The 13,511-nt window shown below is 46.8% G+C and overlaps 1 protein-coding gene across 5 annotated transcripts in view; it reads right to left on the bottom strand.

The window, feature by feature from the left end:
• Positions 1-13,511, bottom strand: part of rapgef4a (Rap guanine nucleotide exchange factor 4a) — a 389,151-nt gene that overhangs the window by 12,510 nt on the left and 363,130 nt on the right. The gene's annotated exons all lie outside the window — the stretch shown is intronic.

A 13,511-nucleotide genomic window follows, 5' to 3' on the forward strand; every position in this document is an offset into this window, starting at 1 on the left:
TCCTCATTCAGCACCAAACATCACTCCTGTAAGTGAGCTTCCATTCTCTACAATCTGGAGAGTATCTTAATCTACCTATCTCAGGGATTGAACAGACACTCTCGTCACTGTATTTAGCTTACTGAATATGTCATGAGCCCACTCATGATCTCCTAGGCTTTAGAAAGTAACAGAGTAATCACTCTATTGGACCATGGCTTAAGCTATAAACAATGCAGCACGGTGGCATAGTGGTTAGCACTGTTGCCTCACAGCGCCAGGGACCCGGGTTCGAATCCGGCCTCGGGCGACTGTCTGTGTGGAGTTTGCACATTCTCCCCGTGTTTGCGTGGGTTTCCTCCGGGTGCTCCGGTTTCCTCCCACAGTCCAAAGATGTGCGGGTTAGGTTGATTGGCTATGATAAAAATTGACCCTTAGTGTTAGGGGGATTAAATACGTGGGGTTACGGGGATAGGGGTGGGATATGTGTTGGTGTAGGGGTTACGGGGATCGGGTGGGATATGTGTCGGTGCAGGCTCGATGGGCCGAAATGGCCTCTATCTGCACTGTGGGGTTTCTGTGATTCTGTGAATAGAGCAGGTTCATTAAAAATAACAGATAAGCAGTAACAACGACAATCCTGGAGTTTGCACTATTTTTGTTAACAACTTTTAACTCGTACTCCCTCCTCTGATACAAAAAATAATAAACAAATGTGACATTTCATTAACTCTACTGATACTAAACCTGGAGTGACATCAATGAAGTAACCCTTCATGTGGGAATATGTATAGCTCAAAAGTCTTGATATGCCACCTCCAAATGTGATGTAGAAAATGGTATAAGACTGCTCCTGGGATATATCACTAGCATCCTTTGAAGTTGCAGCAGGAACAAAGGTACTCAAAAATGCATCTCTTGAATCAACTAAAGTTGGCAAATATATACTTAAATATATAAGAGGTTGTCTACCATGTCCATCTAATAGGCATTAGAGACAAATCCATTTGTCATCTAGTTGCAAATTTCTCTAATCTTTAGTCTATCTGGAGAAAAAAGTAAACCTTTGTGCCAAATAGTTCTCTACTGAAGATAATTTTGAACTTGTGGTTAACCCATATGACATTGGTCAAATGAGCTTCTATGAGCCTATAAAGAAATCCTAAAACATGGAGATGGACGGGCACTGAAGATCGAACAGTTGGTAAAAGATGCAGATGAGGGTGGTGTTGTGTATGTACCTTTAAGGGAATAACTGGTCTCAGACTGCAGTATTGGCAGTGACCACCCCTGTATAAAAGGCCCTAGCAGGCTTCTGTAGTTTCAGTTTCCAGGTTGTCTCCATTCAGTAAAGACTTGTTATAATCAACTCCTGCAGCCCGTGTCTCAATTATACACGGACATAATACTGGCGACGAGTAAGAAACGAACTTACCTGCAACTCGGCAGCACCTCAGACGACGTTATTGAAGGTCGAAGCCAGAAGAAAAGAAAAAAAAAATCCAAAGAAACTCGAGAAACGGGCGTCGACCGTGGGCAACCGCCCTCCAAATCATCGAATTGAAAAGTGCAGGAGAGACTGTCGTGAGCCAGGCTTGGTTCTCCAGTCTGTGGTTTCCCAGCTAATCGGGCTGGTGGCAGGTAGTGCACTGATCCTTCCTGGGCTGCGGCGGGCTAGAGCTCGATCGGGTGGCTCTGCAACGGGGCCGGGCAGTGAGTCGGGAAGCAGAGAGAGAGAGAGGATGGAGCACACAGGGCACGGCCGGTGCTTCGCAGCCGGGCAGCGTTCGGACCTAAGAAGAGGGAGGGAAGTGTCCCAGAGGGTCCGCTCCACGACGGGAACAGTTCTTCAATTAACGGAGCAAATATTGAAGCGCGATAGAAAAATAAAAATACCGCGGAGCGCGGCGTTGGCAGCAGCGATCGGGGAGGCGCGAAGACCATAGGGCGTCGCCATTACAGGATAGTAAAATAAATATAATCGCCAGCAACAGCGTTGGCAGCAGCGGCAGTGGCGGGAAAGCGCGGGAGGCGCCATCTTAACTCGGCGGGGACGAAGGAAAAGCGCAGGAGGCGCCATCTTAGATTTTCAAGATGCCAAAGACTGGCGATATCACTGCCTTCGATAATGCAATAGAAGACTGGACCACGTATGTGGAAAGAGTCGAGGTATATTGCGAGGCAAACCAAATAGCCGATGAGAAAAAGGCATCGGTATTGCTAAATTTAATGGGCGCAAGAACGTACGGCCTATTGCGGGACCTGATTACTCCAGCCAAACCGAAGGTGAAGAGTTTTAACGAAATTGTTGCTATCCTACAGGAACACCTAAATCCTACACCGCTGCTGATAGCAGAAAGATTTAAATTCCACAGGAGAAATCAGCATAAAAATGAGAGCAATGCTGATTACCTTACGGAACTACGCAAGCTATCAAAGCACTGCCAGTTCGGAGCAGGACTGGCAGATACCTTACGGGACAAATTTGTCTGTGGACTCCTGAGTGAAGGAACCCAGAAGAGGTTACTCTCAGAGAAAGAGCTGACGCTAGATAAGGCTTTCAGCGTGGCAGTATCGTACGAAGCAGCAGCAAGGGGAGCTGCGGAAATACAACAAAAGCCACAGGAATACGGCACCCACGAAATGACACGGGGATTTGCAAAATGTTATCGCTGCGGCAGAACAAACCATGACCAGAAGGACTGCTGGTCCAAGGACAAAATATGCAGGCAATGCGGAAAGATGGGACACATTGCACGAGTTTGCAGGTCTGGGAAGAAGACCAACGACAACAAAAAGGCTACTAAGGAACCGTACAGGAAAGTACAAAAGATGACGGACAGTAGTTCCGAAGACCAGATGAGCGATAGTGAATCCGGGAACAAGAGACTAAGCTGTCTCAAACTTCACAACGTAATCGCAAAAGAGGATCACCGAACCATTTGAGTCACCCTCACGATAGCAGGGTCCCAAGTCAAAATGGAATTGGATACAGGATCAGCTCGAACGGTCATGAATCGACGAGACTACGAGCGGCTATTCTCACACATACCCTTGAGAGAGACATCCATTGTCTTGAGGACGTGTACGGGGCAAAAAGTATACCCCAGAGGAAAAATAAGGGTGCCTGTCGAATACAACGGCAAGAAAATACGGAAATTGTATCTCTACATTCTGCAAGATGGTGGACCACCGTTATTGGGACGTGAATGGATCAGAAAGATAAGTTTAGACTGGCACGCCATTCAGGCACTGACGGTGGCTGGTAAAAAGGATGACGATGTCACTCCTGGACGATTGTCAACAATCTTAGCTGACGCCAAAGAGGTATTTCAACAAGAACTGGGCACGCTTAAAGGCGTAACCGCCTCGATAAAAATAGAGGAGAATGCAATTCCCAAGTTTTTCAAAGCAAGACCGGTACCATATGCAATTCACCCAGCCGTCGAGGCAGAGCTAGAGAAGGCAGGCATGTTATCTAAGGTAGACTGGAGCGAGTGGGCGACACCCATCGTTCTTGTCATGAAGAAAACGTTAAACAATAAGTCTGAGGAGCCAAGGAAGGTTCGCATCTGTGGGGACTTCAAGGTGACGGTGAACCCAGTCCTTCACACAGTACAATATCCTCTTCCAAGGATAGAAGATATCTTCGCCTCACTATCTGGAGGGAAGCGTTTTACAAAAATTGACCTAGCACAAGCATATTTGCAGATGGAGGTTGAAGAATCCTCTAGGAGGTATCTCACGATAAGCACTCACAAAGGTCTTTACCAGTATAATCGACTGGTATTCGGAGTAGCATCAGCTCCGGCGATATGGCAAAGAGCGATGGAACAAGTCCTGCAAGGGATTCCGGGGACTCTGTTACCTGGACGACATCCTAGTGACAGGTGAAGATGACAGTGAACACCTTGCCAACCTAGAGCAGGTGCTCACTAGACTACATGAACATGGGCTACGAGCCAATCGCCCCAAGTGCAAGTTTTGTAAGAAACAGATGTCGTATTGTGGCCACGTGATTGATGAAGAGGGGTTACATAAGTCCCCTGACAAAATTGAAGCGGTAGTTAAGGCTCCAACGCCTGAAAATGTGTCGCAACTGAAGTCATTCCTCGGATTGGTGAATTACTACCATAAGTTTTTGCCGAATTTGTCCACAATTCTGCATCCACTGAACGCCCTACTACGAACGGGAGTAGCATGGAAATGGAGCGATGAATGTAAGCGGGCCTTTCAGAAGAGTAAGGACCTAATCACTTCAAGAGAAGTATTGGCTCACTACAACCCATCACTACCGATAAGACTGGCGTGTGATGCGTCTCCCTACGGCATTGGGGCGGTACTGTCACATAAATTCCTTGATGGATCAGAGAGGCCGATAGCTTTTGCGTCACGCTCGTTAACTTCAGCCGAGCGTAACTACGCCCAGATTGACAGAGAGGCCCTCAGCCTGGTGTGGGGGGTGAAGAAGTTCAATCACTACCTGCACGGTCAGAAATTTACTCTACTAACTGATCATCAACCTCTCGTCTCCATTTTCAACCCTCAGAAGGGCGTACCGATAATGACGGCACAACGGCTACAGAGGTGGTCCCTTTTCCTAGGGGCACACCAATATGACATCGAGTACAAAGGAACTAAACAGCATGGGAATGCTGATGGATTGTCGCGCCTACCGTTGCCGACGGTGGAAGAAGAACTGGCAGTGGATCCAGTGGAGTTATTCCACTCGACTATAGTCGAATGTCTCCCTGTGACGAATGCAAACATAGAAAAGGAAACACGAAATGACCCGACACTCTCCTGGGTCTATGATTTAACGGTGAAGGGATGGCCAGCACATGGCGAACCACTGCTGCCAGCATTCTCGCCGAGAAGAGAACAGCTGTCGGTGTGCAGAGGAACCTTGATGTGTGGATCCAGAGTAGTAATTCCACCCAAATTGAAGGATAGAGTGCTCAATGAGTTTCATGAGGGTCATCTGGGAGGGGTAAAAATGAAGAACTTAGCCAGAGCGTTTGTGTGGTGGCCGGGAATCGATAGAGAAATTGAAGAGATGACCAAGAGCTGTACAGGATGCCAGAAGGTCCAAAACGCCCCACCACAAGCCCCTCTACATCCATGAGAGTGGCCCTCATCTCCATGGCAAAGGGTGCACATTGATTTTGCTGGTCCCTTTATGGACTCGATGTTTTTAATTGCAGTGGATGCACAAAGTGGACAGAGGTAATAAAAATGTCCTCAACCACCACAGAAAAAACTATCACAGTCTTACGAACCATATTCGCCAGGAATGGGCTGCCTGAACAGATTTGCTCTGACAATGGACCACAGTTTGTGTCTGAAGAGTTCCGGAGGTTCTTAAAAGAACAATGGTGTTAAGCATTACACATCCGCCCCATATCATCCAGCCACTAATGGATTGGCCGAGAGGTTTGTTCAAACATTCAAGAAGGCTATCAAGGCAATGTGTAATGAAGATATACCCCTACAACACAAGGTGGATAACTTCTTGTTTGCCTACCGGAATGCGACACATGCGGTTACCAACCAAACTCCAGCCATGATGTTCTTCCATCGAAGACTACGATGCCGCTTGGATTTGGTTAAGCCAAACGTCAGAAGAGATGTGGAGAACAGGCAGTTTCAGAATATGAATGAAAGGCCGACCAGGAGTTTTAAGATAGGTCAACCAGTTTTGGCCCGGGACTACCGCACAGAGAAATGGCAGCCAGGAACGATCTGTACACGGCAAGGACCTCTAATGTATACCGTGGACATTGGAGAGAGCATTGTAAGACGCCATGCTGACCAGATTCTAGAGTCACTGGAAAACGTCAACTCCACACCACGATCTGATGCACCTGGCGATGAAACCGAAGTACCAATTGCATCTACCGCAGAATCGATGATATTGGAAGCAGACGAACCAAACGACGACATTGATCCCGACTCAACCTTGCCAGAAGAACCTGATATCCCAAAGAGGCGTTATCCAGACAGAATCAGGAAGCCTCCTCAAAGACTGAACTTATAATTGCTTAACTTCAACCAATGTATCTAGCAACCGTAATTGTAATTAGTTATTATTTAGTTGTTAAATGAATGTTATGTACTGTTTATCTAAAAGGGGAGGAATTGTTGTGTATGTACCTTTAAGGGAATAACTGGTCTCAGACTGCAGTACCGGCAGTGACCACCCTTGTATAAAAGGCCCTAGCAGGCTTCTGTAGTTTCAGTTTCCAGGTTGTCTCCATTCAGTAAAGACTTGTTATAATCAACTCCTGCAGTCCGTGTCTCAATTATACACGGACATAATAGGTGGTAGATTCTATCATGAGATATCAGAATTTGAAGAGAGAAATAGATCAGGAGTTTGGCCCGCTGAGCTGTCAATCACTGAAGGCTACAACATTTTTTTTTTAAATTAATTTTTATGGGATCAGGGCATTGCTGGCAATGCCAGCATTTATTGCCCATCCCTAGCTGCCTCGAGAAGGTGGTGGTGAGCCGCCGCCTTGAACCGCTGCCGTCCATGTGGTGATGGTACTCCCACAGTGCTGTTAGGTAGCGAGTTCCAGGATTTTGACCCAGCAACGATGAAGGATCGGCGATATACTTCCAAGTCAGGCTGGTGTGTGACTTGCAGGGGAACTTGGAGGTGGTGGTGTTCCCATGCGCCTGCTGCCCTCATCCTTCTAGGTGGAAGAGGTCGTGGGTTTGGGAAGTGCTGCCGAAGAAGCCTTGGCAAGTTGCTGCAGTGTATCTTGTAGATGGTACACACTGCAGCCACGGTACGCCGGTGGTGGAGGGAGTGAATGTTTAAGGTGGTGGATGGGGTGCCAATCAAGCGGGCTGCTTTGTCCTGGATGGTGTCGAGCTTCTTGAGTGTTGTTGGAGTTGCACTCATCCAGGCAAGTGGAGAGTATTCCATCTCAATCCTTACTTGTGCCTTGTAGATGGTGGAAAGGCTTTGGGGAGTCAGGAGGGGAGACACTCACCGCAGAATACCTAGCCTCTGACCTGCTCTTGTTGCCACAGTATTTATGTGGCTGGTCCAGTTAAGTTTCTGGTTAATGGTGACCCCCAGGATGTTGATAGTGGGGGATTTGGCGATGGTAATGCCATTGAATGTCAAGGGGAGGTGGTTAGACTCTCGCTTGTTGAGGATAGTCATTGCCTGGCACTTCTGTGGCGCGAATGTTACCTGCCACTTATCAGCCCAGGCCTGAACATCATCCAGGTCTTGTTACATGTGGGCATGGACTGCTTCATTATCTGTGGAGTTGCGAATGTCGCTGAACACTGTTCAGTCATCAGCGAACATCCCCATTTCTGACTTATGTTGGCGGGAAGGTCATTGATGAAGCAGCTGAAGATGGTTGGGCCTAGGACACTGCCCTGCGGAACTCCTGCAGCAATGTCCTGGGGCTGTGATGATTGAACTTCAACCACCACAACCATCTTCCTTTGTGCTAGGTATGACTCCAGCCAGTGAAGCGTTTTCCCCCCAATTCCCATTGACTTCAGTTTTACTAGGGCTCCTTAATGCCAGACTCGGTCAAATGCTGCCTTGATGTCAAGGGCAGTCACTCTCACCTCACCTCTGGAATTCAGCTCCTTTGTCCATGTTTGGACCAAGGCTGTAATGAGGTCGGGAGCCGAGTGGTCTTGGCGGAACCCAAACTGGGCATCAGTGAGCAGGTTATTGGTGTGTAAGTGCCGCTTGATAGTACTGTCGATGACACCTTCCATCACTTTGCTGATGATTGAGAGTAGACTGATGGGGCGGTAATTGGCCGGGTTGGATTTGTCCTGCTTTTTGTGGACAGGACATACCTGGGCAGTTTTCCACATTGTTGGATAGATGCCAGTGTTGTAGCTGTACTGGAACAGCTTGGCTAGAGGCGCAGCTAGTTCTGGAGCACAAGTCTTCAGCACGATAGCCGGGATGTTGTCAGGGCCCATAACCTTTGCTGTATCCAGTGCGCTCAGCTGTTGATATCACGTGGAGTGAATCGAATTGGCTGAAGAATGGCTTCTGTGATGGTGAGGACCTCGGGAGTTGGCCGATATGGATCGTCCACTCGGCACTTCTGATTGAAGTTGGTTGCAAATGCTTCAGCCTTGTCTTTTGCACTCATGTACTGGGCTCCACCATCATTGAGGTTGGGGATATTCTTGGAGCCTCCTCCTCCTGTTAGTTGTTTAATGGTCCACCACCATTCACGACTGGATGTGGCAGGATTGCAGAGCTTTGATCTGATCTGTTGATGGTGGGATCACTTAGCCCTGTCTATAGCATGCTGCTTCTGCTTTTTAGCATGCATGTAGTCCTGTGTTGCAGCTTCCCCAGGTTGGCACCTCATTTTTAGGTATGCCTGGTGCTGCTCCTGGCATGCTCTTCTACACTCATTGTTTAACCAGGGTTGGTCCCCCTAGCTTGGTGGTAATGGTAGAGTGAGTGATATGTCAGGCCATGAGGTTACAGATTGTGGTGGAATACAATTCTGCTGCTGCTGATGGCCCACAGTGCCTCGTGAATGCCCAGTTTTGAGTTGTTAAATCTGTTCTAAATCTATTCCATTTAGCACAGTGGTAGTGCCACACAACACGATGGAGAGTGTTCTCATTGTGAAGATGGGACTTCGTCTCCACAATGACTGTGCGGTGGTCACTGCTGCCAATGCTGTCATGGACAGATGCATTTATGACAGGTCAAGTAGGTTTTTCCCTCACCACCTGTCGCAGGCCCAGACTGGCAGTTATGTCCTTCAGGACTTGGCCAGCTCGGTCAGTAGTGGGGCTACCAATGAATATTGAAGTCCCCCACCCAAAGTACGTTCTGTGCCCTTGCTACTCTCGGTGCTTCTTCAAAGTGGTGGTCAACATGGAGGAGTACCGATTCATCAGCTGAGGGAGGGCGGTAGGTGGTAATCAGCAGGACTTCATGGGGTCCGGAGTCAATGTTGAGGACTCCCAAGGCCACTCCTTCCTGACTGTATACCACTGTGCTGCCACTCCCGGTGGGTCTGTCCTGCCGGTGGGAAGGACATACCCAGGGATGGTGATGGAGGAGTTCGGGACATTGGCTGAAAGGTATGATTCTGTGAGTATGACTAGTCTGTGGGACAGCTCTCCAATTTTGGCACAAGTCCCCAGATGTTGGTGAGGAGGACTTTGCAGGTTTTACTGGGCTGGGTGTGCCATTGCCGTGTCCATAGCCGGTGCCGAGGTCAATGCCGGGTGGTCTGTCCGGTTTCATTCTTATTATTTTGTTTCGTAGCAGTTAGTTACAACTGAGTGGCTTGCTAGGCCATTTCAGAGGGCAGTAGAGTCAACCACATTGCTGTGGGTCTAGAGCCAGACCAGGTAAGGACGGCAAATTTCCTCCCCTAAAGGACATTAGTGAACCAGATGGATTTTTATGACAATCCGATAGTTTCAAGGTCACCATTACTGATACTAGTAATTATTGCAGATTTATTTAATTAACTGAATTTAAATTCCCCAGCTGCCATGGTGGGATTTGAACTCACGTCTCTGGATTATTGGTCCAGCCCAGTGACATTACCACTACGCTACCGTTCCCGTACGGAACACTTAGTCATGACTCTCATTGGGTAGCTAATTAACACCTCAAATTACCATGGCAACCAGCCTAGATTCATGCCTGCTGACTTAATGTGTTATTATTTTCTATCGGGATGTGGATGATGCTGGGAATGCTACCTTTTCATTGCCCATTCCTAGTTGCCCTGAAACCAAAGTGACGAGCATTATTCTTGAACCCATGCAATCCTTTTGTTGATGGTGCTCCCACAACGGTGCTGGGTGGGGAATTCCAGGACTTTAACACAGCGACGATTAAGGAATGGTGAACCATCGAAGATGAGTGAAAAGTACTAGATTAAGTAACAACAATAACTTGTATTTATATAGCGCCTGTAACATAGGAAATCGTTTCAAGCCACTTCACAGAAGCACATTAAACAAAAAATTGACACTGAGCTGAAGAAAGAGATATTAGGAGGGTGACTAAAAGCTTGGTCAAAGAGGTAAGTTTTAATGAGGGTCTTAAAGGATGAGAGACAAGTGGTGTGATGGAGAAGTTTAGGAGGGAATTCCAGAATTTAAGGCATAGACAGCTGAAAGCATGTCTGACAATACGGAGGTTAAGGCTGTGGGAGTGCATAAGAGGCTAGAGTTGGAGGAAAGTAGAGTTCTTGCCAGGTTGTAGGGCTGGAGAAGGTCACAGAGGGGCAAAGCCATCAAGGCATTTGAACACAAGGATGAGAATTTTGAATTTGACGCACTGATCTCAGCTAGGCCCTAAGCTCTGGAATTCCCTCACCAAACCTCGTTACCTCTCCTCCTTTAAGATGCTGCTTAAGATCTGGCTCTTTGATCATGCATTTGGTGACCTGTCCTAATTTTATCATCTTTGGCTCGGTGTCAATTTTTGTTTGATTACGCTCCTGTGAAGTGCCTTGAGAAGGTTAGGCTGTAGTGGCAGTGCCAGATCTCTCAGGCAGCAACTTGTTGGAGAAATTCTCATGAATGCTTCCTCCGCTCCTGTGAAGCGCCTTGAGAAGGTTAGGCTGCAGTGGCAGTGCCAGATCTCTCAGGCAGCAACTTGATGAGAAATTCTCATGAATGCTTCCTCCGCTACACACCACCCACCCCCCACCCGCCTTCCCAATGCACAAACAGTCCCTTCATCCACCTAACTCAATCCTCACAACTACCATTTGAATTCTCTCATGCAGTTCAACTTCATGGGTGTTGCCTTCTTACGACTAAGAATATGAAGACCAAAAAGCAATCCATGTAAACAAATTACTATACCAAGATACTTGATTACGCTTCAATATACAATTGCTTATACTGAACATAGAGAACTAAACATTGTCCTTGTGCAAAGCCCTAGTGCCTGTTTTCTAATGCTCCCGAGGTGCATCCCCAGTGGTTGCAGAAAGGGAGGTAGAAGGCTGCCGAACTTCCATTGAGGACTCCGGAGATGGCCATGGTGGGCAATCTTGAGTAGCTCTGGCCATAGAGGGTCCAGCTGCAGACTGCAGCATCGCAGTGGCAGTGGCAGTAAGGCCCAGCTCACTGTCTGGCACTAACAAGGGCATTGGTTGAGTGTGTGGCAGGGCAGTAGGCATGCTGTAATCCTGAGAAAGGACGACATCTGACTCTCCCATGGAACCACTGCCACTCGCATGGGGCTGCACCTCAACACTTCCACTGCTCTGCACGAGAATAGAGTGCAGGAGTGAAGAGAAGCCCCTATCCACACTGTCCTTCATGCTCTGCAAGCCAGATGGCATTCTGGTGCCAAAGCTGTCAGAGTTGCCACCAGAGGCTCCATCATTGTGGGTCCCAATGGAGTGTTCACAGCTGACCACTCATTTCATGGTCTGGATGGCATGTGCAAAGAGCAAGCAGAAGTTGGAGTTGGACTTACCCATGCTCTCTGCCATTATGTGGAAGCTCAATGTCAAACTTCCCAGCACACTTAGCAGTTTATGTTGAATCATAAGAACATAAGAACTAGGAGCAGGAGTAGGCCATTTGGCCCTTCGAGCCTGCTCTGCCATTCAGTAAGATCATGGCTGATCTTCTACCTCAACTCCACTTTCCTGCACTATTCCCATATCCCTTGATTCCCTTAATATACAAAAATCTATTGATCTCTGTCTTGAATATACTCAATGACTGAGCCTCCATAGCCCTCTGGGGTAGAGAATTCCAAAGATTCACCACCTTCTGAGTGAAGAAATTTCTCCTTAGCTCAGTCCTAAATAGCCAATCCCTTATTCTGAAACTGTGACCACTGGTTCTAGACTCCCCAGCAAGGGGAAACATCCTCCCGGCATCTACCCCTGTCAAGCCCTGTAAGAATTTTGTATGTTTCAATATGATCACCTCTCATTCTTCTAAACTCTAGAGAATATAGGCCTAGTCTACTCAATCTCTCCTCATAGGACAATCCCCCCATCCCAGGAACCAGTCTGGTGAACCTTTGTTGCACTCCCTCTATGGAAAGTATATCCTTCCTTAGGTAAGGAGACCAAAACTGTACACAATACTCCAGGTGTGGTCTCACCAGGGCCCTATATGATTGCAATAAGACGTCTTTACTCTTATACTCGAATCCTCTTGTAATAAAGGCCAACATACCATTTGCTTTCCTAATTGCTTGCTGTACCCGCATGTTAACTTTCAGAGATTCGTGTACAAGGACACCCAGGTCCCTCTGAACACCAACATTTCCCAATCTCTCACCATTTAAAAAATACTCTGCTTTTCTATTTTTCCTACCAAAGTGGATAACTTCACATTTGCCATGTTCTTGCCCACTCACTTAGCTTGTCTATATCCCCTTGAAGCCTCCTCAGAACTTACATTCCCACCCAGCTTTGTATCATCAGCAAACTTGGATATATTACATTTGGTCCCCTTATCCAAAACATTGATGTAGATTGTGAATAGCTGAGGCCCAAGAACTGATCCTTGCAGTACCCTACTAGTTGGTTAACAGCCTGCCAACCCAAAAATGACCCGTTTATTCCTACTCTCTGTTTTCTGTCCTTTAACCAATCCTCAATCCCATGAGCCCTAATTTTGTTTAATAACCTCTTGTGTGGCACCTTATCGAATGCCTGCTGCAAATCCAAATACACCACATCCACTGGTTCCCCCTCATCTATTCTGCTAGTTACAACCTGTAACAGATTCGTCATAAACACGATTTCCCTTTCATAAATCCGTGCTGACTCTGCCCAATCCTATTATTATTTTCTAAGTGCCCCGTTACCACGTCCTTAATAATAGATTCTAGCATTTTCCCTACTACTGATATCAGGCTAACTGGTCTGTAGTTCCCCGTTTTCTCTCTCCCTCCTTTCTTAAATAGTGGGGTTACATTTGCTACCTTCCAATCCGCAGGAACCGTTCCAGAATCTATGGAATTTTGGAAAATGACAAGCAATACATCCACTATCTCTATAGCCACCTCTTTCAAAACCCTAGGATGTAGGCCATCAGGTCCACGGGATTTAACGGCTTTCAGTCCCATTAATTTTTAGAGTACTATTTTTTTTACTAATACTCATTTCTTTCAGTTTCTCATTCTCACTAGACCCTTGGTTTTCCACTATTTCCGGGAAGTTTTTTGCGTCTTCTTCCGTGAAGACAGACACAAAGTATTTGTTGAATTTCTCTGCCATTTCCTTATTCCCCATTATAATTTCTCCTGTCTCAGCCTGTAAGGGACCCACGTTTACTTTTGCTAATCTTTTCTTTTTTACATACCTATAGAAGCTTTTACAGTCTGTTTTTATGTCTCTCGCTAGTTTACTCTCATATTCTATTTTTCCTTTCTTTATCAATTTCTTGGCCCTCCTTTGCTGAATTCTAAAATCCTCCCAATCCTCAGGCTTACTACTCTTTTTGGCAACATTATAAGCCTCTTCCTTTGATCCAATACTATTTTTAACTTCTCTTGTTAGCCATGGTTGGATCAC

Source organism: Somniosus microcephalus, chromosome 4 (assembly GCF_052327205.1).
Source record: "Somniosus microcephalus isolate GS21.2 chromosome 4, FLI_Smic_1.0, whole genome shotgun sequence".
NCBI classification, from domain to species: domain Eukaryota; kingdom Metazoa; phylum Chordata; class Chondrichthyes; order Squaliformes; family Somniosidae; genus Somniosus; species Somniosus microcephalus.